Below are 7,182 nucleotides of genomic sequence, written 5' to 3'. Positions count from 1 at the left end.
TGTTTCTCCATAGCAGTTGTCACTGTTAACATCACATCATGTGTTAATTTTTTATGTTTATGTGTGTCTCTTACTAGAATGTATGCTCTGTAAAGCCTGTGATTCTTTTTCTGTTCCTGGTATATAGTAGACTCTCCGAGTTCATAGAATTCATGGACACTGAGTACTCCTTTAAGCTGTGCTTACTTGACATTCCACACTCTCCTGCTACCATCATGATTCAGACCTGAGCTGCTCATGGTTCACGATCTCTATCATGTACGAACCAAGATAATTCTTCTTATTGTAATATTTTCACATTATTTTGAAATTATTTGTTTATGTTATTTTTATTTCCAAAGACAAGAGCAAGGACCAAATATCATTCATCTTTCTATCTTCAGTGCCTAGTATAGTGAATGGTGTAGAAATTCAGACTTAAAAATAGAGTTTGTGTCTTTACACTTTATAACATTTGGGATCATTTTTTTGTGAATTGGGATTCAGAGATATCTCTTCCAAGACTTATCTAATGCTTAATGAAAGAGCCATCTTTTTTTCACAATAAATTAATGAAAGAACTTTTTTTTTTTATTGGCCATGTGAAAGCTGCCAGTATGATCAACCAAAATATTAGATATGATATATTTCTCGAAATGTAGTTGTAACTTTGTGGATCTGCTTCCTAATAAGATCCCCTGAGGATAAATTACTGACAGATGCAACAAGGCCAGTCTCACATTTGATTCTGAGATTATATGGCACCTTAGAACCACAAGGGTATATACATCAGCAGTGGCCTTTAATTATATCTGTGGGGGTTGGGGGGGTAGGGAAATCTGCTCTTGGTTAGTGCTTCTACTCTTTCGAGGAGAAAGGTTACAGGGTAAGGATTGTGGGATCATCACTCAGGGTCATGATGATTAGGGATCATCAGCTTTGCTGCATACGAAGATGAGGGGTACAGTATTTATAGGTATTTTTCTTATATTATCAAACAGATACAATATTGCATAAACCAAATACTAATAAAAAGAATTGTATAGAAAGAATAGATTATCTATACTGATTAATGTAGTAGTGAGTTATCATCTCCATTTTTTTAGATAAGGAAACCAGGCTAGGAAATGTTGAGTAACTTACATACAGAACAACAATTAAGAAATAACAGTGCCAGGACCTGAACCTATGTCCACTAATTCTTAAGAATATACTCCTAACTACCATTCTATACTGAAACATTTGATGCTACTAAGACTTCTGGGTAGATTACCTGTGATCTATATACTCCAACAGCCTTATTACTCTTTACATTATATCTCGTCTTGGCTTCAAACTCTGGACCTCTTTTCAAATTTAACCTTGAAACTAAGTCTTCCTTGAATCCTATCTTTTCTCCTATTTTTATTTTCTAAACTGTGGCCTGACCTGTTTCTTAGAAATAAGTTGTCCCTAAAGATTCCCTACCTTTAATAACCTCAGCTTCTGGTTATACACCAAGCAAAGACTTTGCCTCTGGAAAAATCTTTCCTAGAGAAACACAATACAATAAGCTAGTTATTTTACAAAATCTACTTAGATTAGTTGTTCTTAATATCTTTGAGACCAGTAGTTCTCAAACAATGGTCCCCAGACCAGCAACATATGCATCATCTATCTCTGGGAACTTGTTAGAAATTCAGAGTCTTAGAGCATAGCCCAGACCTACTGACATAGAAACTCTGGGAATGGGTCCCAGTAATCCATGCTTTAATAAGCTGTCCAGGTGATTATTATGTACACTAAAATTTTAAAAACATAGATTCACCCCATCTATTTTACTACTCTGCTGGGAATTAAAACAAATAATGAAACAAAACAAAGCAAAATACTTAGTTCCTTCAAAGTCTCAGATGACATTTTCTTATTATTACTCTACCACTCAAACTCATTTGATGTATTGAATATTAAAATATTTTAGAAGAAATAAAATTTGGGGATAGTGTGATCAAATGGTATTCATCTTAATTCAACAGTAAATTTAGAATGATAAATTCTTTTATATTTTTTTTAGCTACCTTGGTTGATTACTGCTAATTTCTCTCTGTTTTTACCTACCTTGCTTATACTGACAAATTTAACCAAGTTGTTAGAAATGTGCTGTGATTGCCAACTCCTTAAAAGGTCACCCAAAAATCTGCTTGGTAAGCCAAGCCAAGGTTATTTGTTCTACTGAAGGATAAACACCTCCCTAATAGTGTCTTGGTAGTGTCTCAAAGAGAAACATAAGAAAAAAGATATTTATAAAGTTATGGACTCTGATTTGAGTGGTTTAGGGAATTTCAAGGCAGAAAACTGATTAAGATTGAGTAAATTTTGTGGCATAATAATTCAAGTTTGGTGGACACAGCACGGTGAGAGGGCAAGAGTGATTCTTGATAATTAAACTGCTCTTTGCTATGCAAGCTGTCTGCCAAGTGAGCAAGAAATTATCTTGAAAGAAGATCTGTTTTCCCAGATGAGAAAATCATTTTTTAAGATAAATTGGTTGCAGGAATTTTCTGAAGCAAACAGTTATGTTATTTATTGGCCTACTGGCTTATATTCCTGGGCAAGAATTTCTTAGGACACATAGTTAAGTCATGTTGACACAGGTGGCCTCACTTCTCGTCCTCATAGTTAATTTAAGTGGATGCAGGTGGTCTCAATTTTCAACCTTCCCTCCTTGCTATCCAGGATCATTCTTCAGCCTGAGTTGCACAAGTGATCAAGACAGAGCTGCAACACTGTTTAAGGTATGGTGATCATGCATCAACTTTACAGTGGTGGTGATTTCAGCCTCTGTAAGCATCCGGTTTTCTTGTTCTTTTTGTTGGATGATTATTTTCAGAATTATTTCATGGTACAACAGTGGCACCATGATGTTTAAACCTCTGGAGATCTCAAGTTTGAGAACTATATACGGGCAAATACTAACAGGATATTTATAATCAGAGTTTGTAATCTACTAATCCAGAAGCCAGTAGAATAAATTAAATCAAGAGAATAAAACTTATCCCCAATCTGAAGACCTGACAGGAAGAGCTATGAGGGTATAAGCTAAATGACTTAATTCCTCGTTTTATCACTTCTTTGTTTTGTTTTTGTTTTTGTTGTGTGTGTGTGTTTATTTCTTATACCAGAGAGGTCTGTAGCAATAAGAACATTTTTTCCCTCAAGACAACACATGTTCTCAATTAAAAACAAAACAAAACAAAAATCTAGCATTTTATCTATAGTGGCCTATTTTGATCCACTTTTTGTACAATTTTACCAAAATCATAAGGGAGGTACTTTATGGATTTATTTACATTGTCTCCTTCTGTTATACTCTAATTTGCAGAACCCAGTAGTAAATAAAAATGTAAAGCCCCTTGTTCAAAAATCTAGAAAAAAAGTGCAATTAAGCATACCAAAGTATAAAACGTTTTCTCTGAAAAGTTTTTTCCTTAAAAAACATAATATGGGTAATGATACCTGTACAATAGCTAATGTTGATGTTCAACATGAGCGTTAATGTCAGGACAAGGATTTGTCCTGTTTCAAAACAAATTTAACTTTAAGAGGCAGTGGAGTTTTCAGGATTTGTGGCTGTCCACAGCGGAAAGGAATCGGATCATAAGGAGGGGAATGAGCAGAGGTTACTGGAGAAACCCAGGAGAGGGGCAGAGAACAAGGGGGTAAGTGCTGTTAGGTTCAAGTCGTGAATTGAGAGATCTAAAATAGATTTGAATTTTTTATACTTTCCATGTGTCTTAGCTAAGAACTCTTTTTAGGAAACAGTTTTGGGATCTAAATTTATTTGAGGAGTTTCTCCATACAAAGAAAAATTCATTCAATGAATACTTTAAATTTTATCTTTTTTTGTTCTAAGGTGACTCTGGTATGAAAAAGTTTGCTAATATTAAAAATTCTCCCAAGTCTACGGCCATGCCACCTTGAATGTGCCCAGTCTCGTCTGATCTCGGAAGCTAAGCAGGGTCGGGCCTGGTTAGTACGTGGATGGGAGACCACCTAGGAAGACCAAGTGCTGTAGGTGTTTTTTAAAAAAAATTTCCCAAATATTCACTATAAATCACTAAAATTCTCCCAAATATTCACACTATTAATTATCTTTGATATAATTATGCAATTTAGTGAATTAAGCACTGGAATTAGATTTATAGTGCAAAACCATGTAAGAAACAGAAATCTGGCCCAGAAAGGATATTGAGTGACTTCTAGATGAACGCATGAGTGTCTACCAACGGTTGGTAGAATAAGTTGCTGTTCACTTTGTCTTGGACCCTCAAACTTAATAGTCAGTTCTCTCCAATTGGAAATTGATGAATAGGCATTTCTTTGTAGATCGACTGTTTTGAGAAGAGATCGCTTTCAAAACCACACTCTCATGAACAAATAGGATAAGATGGAGGAAAGTTTTTGGTGATTCAAGGCAATGTTTCTACTATAAGGACACCAGTGTGATGAGTCTTTATGACCTTGTGAACCTTTGGAGTCTGATGGAGAGATAGACTTATCTGTTCTCTTCCCTATGAACTTCCTCATATAGACTTAACAGAAAAGATGAAAAGGACAGAAAAAGACAATTAATTGTGTAATGAATAACTAAGCAAATTTCTACCAAAGAAAGAATATTTTAAAATTTGAGAAAATAACAAAAAAGTTTCCACACAGGGTTCTTCATTTCAAACAGATGAAATAAATCAGAATTTGAGGGCTCAAAGAAAATAAATAAGAGCTCAGATTCAACACCAGGCTCACCTCTCACCTCCCCTTCCCAGTAGGACACTCATGGTTTTGAGAGGAGTGGTGGTGACGTCTCAGGGGCATTTCTAAGATTGTCTCTGCTGACTCCCCCAGCTGACTACTAAACAATGTTAGTCAAACAGAGCTAATTTTTATTGGATATGCTGCAAGAAGGGAGAGCACTACATGGACAGTCTTAGCAGTTTCTCAGAAAGGAGATGTCAGGAATAATGTTTACAAAGCTTTAGGGTATATGCTCAGCAGCTTGTGATTTTCAAAGAAAACAGCTGATTAAGATTGAACAAAGTTTGCGATAGAAAAATTTGGGATTGGTAGACAGAGTGAGATCAGGGTCATATGTCAAGGCTTGTTAAATAAACTTTTGTGTAAGCTATTTGCCCAGGTAAACAATCTATCGTCCTGATAGGAGAGATTTTGCCCAGATGAGCAATTTTTTTTTGACCAGAAATACTGGTTTTCAAGAATTTCCTGAAGCAAAAATTAAAGATATTTATTTCTTGTGTAATAATATCATTTTCCCATTTGTCTGTTTAAATAGGCATTTGTATATAGAACTGAGTCACACATCCAATATCTGTGCAATTGAGCAGTCATTTCAGGAGAAGCACGATATTAACAAGTGATAGGTTTATTAATGACCATTTCCATAATTAGCATATATCACAATTGCCCGTCCTCTTTAGTTCTTTTGCATCAGTCAAAAAGTATCTTAAATATATTTTTAAAAAATATTAATTCTACAATGTTAACTTTGTGATTGATCAGAAATAAATGGAATAAAAAGAGAAAACAGGTGAGACAAAGAAATTGCTGAATAGATGAGTTGTAACATTTAAAAACATTGATGTGGATTTCAGCTAGAACAATGAGAAAGAAATTAGATTGTAACTTATATTTCCTTAGGCCCAGAGCCTCAGGGAAATCTAATCAATTACAGTGTTCTACGTGACAGCCTGGTTTGTTCTTGTAGAATCTCCAGGGCTCCTAACATCTAACCCAGTAAGCTTTTCATGTGTGTCTATAAGCCATGTTCTCTTAGTTATATTATACAGTGTAATCCTCTGCCCTTATAGATTCAGTTGGTGATGCCTGCTAACAAGGCTTTCATTGACTTTATAGTTGATGATCAATGTGAGTGCCAGAGCCAGTAGTGTGCTACATGTCCTCTCTCAAAGTCATCAGCACTGTATCTTATTGTTAGGACCACTTGCAGGTTGCAGTACTGATGTACTAAGGTCTTTCATAACCCTACTTTTATGTTCTTCTTAGCCTCATAGTGCCTTACTATTATATTTAATTAGTTAAAAACAGTTACTTTCGCTTTCATTCTGCCTAGATTTCAAATTTGTCTATGGTGATCATGGCTGGGACAAATCCAAGTGTGATCATAGTTTTATTTTATTTTATTTTTTGATGACTGCAGGTTTGTTATTGGGCCATACTTGCTACTTCACTTTCCTTTTTAAGATGTTTTCCAGAATTGTCTTTAGCTCCTCAAGTTGATAAGCACCTGGTAGATAGTTACCTGATAAACATACTATGATGTACAGTTGGCCCCTTGTATCTGTAGGTTTTGCATCTGCTTATTCAAAAAATTGCAGATCAAATATATTTGGAAAAAAAAAATCCCAGAAAATTTTGAAAAGCAAAACTTGAATTTGCAATGTGCTGAGCTCTTGGCTGAATGCACTCTAATGAAGTAATATGTAGGCAAGACCTACAGTAACCTATATGCTAATATAGGTTATATTCAAATACTATGCCATTTTATATAAGAGACTTGAGCATCCATGGATTTTGGTATCTTTCAGGGGGAGGGCGGCAGGGCAGTCCTGGAACCAATCTCCCAGGGATACTGAGGTACAGCTGTATCTGAATCCGAAGGATGAACCAATAGCTTGCTTAAGCAGGGACTTAAGAATGTTCAATTAAGAGTAGAGGATGCTACCCTGGAAAGGGTGCCTGGGTAAGGGCTTATTCATGAAGTTTCAGGGGATTGAACCAGGGGGAAAAGTATAAAAATATTATCAGAAGTTGCTGCAAAAACAAGTCTGATGGGGTGTGATGCCAGGAAATAGAGACTTTTTTTTTTTTCTTCTCAAGACTAGGGTCTATGGGAGAGAAAACAAACAAAACAAAACAAACAAAAAAAACAGACCAAATGAGAGCATGTGGAAGAGAAAATAAACTCTCAAATATCAAAGCCTCTTAAATATGGCATCTGAAAGAAGCTAGTAGCTGTATGACGTTAGGCAGATAGCAATGTTTTCTCATATTTATTTATTTCTTCATATTGAAAATGAAAAAGTTTAAATTAGGTGTTCTCCAAGTTTCCTTTAGTTACAAATTTTGATTCCTAAGAAATAAATCAAATTAATCTGCTAAACTGGGTAAAGATAGACTCTAATAATACCA

The 7,182-nt window shown here is 35.2% G+C and overlaps 1 pseudogene; it reads left to right on the top strand.

Annotated features, from left to right (window-relative positions):
* Window positions 1-3,917: 3,917 nt before the first annotated feature.
* Window positions 3,918-4,036, top strand: LOC112479082 (annotated as a pseudogene).
* Window positions 4,037-7,182: the final 3,146 nt, after the last annotated feature.

This window comes from Pteropus alecto, unplaced genomic scaffold (genome assembly GCF_000325575.1).
Source record: "Pteropus alecto unplaced genomic scaffold, ASM32557v1 scaffold33, whole genome shotgun sequence".
Taxonomy (NCBI): domain Eukaryota; kingdom Metazoa; phylum Chordata; class Mammalia; order Chiroptera; family Pteropodidae; genus Pteropus; species Pteropus alecto.
This window is presented reverse-complemented; position numbering and strand designations above follow the sequence as displayed.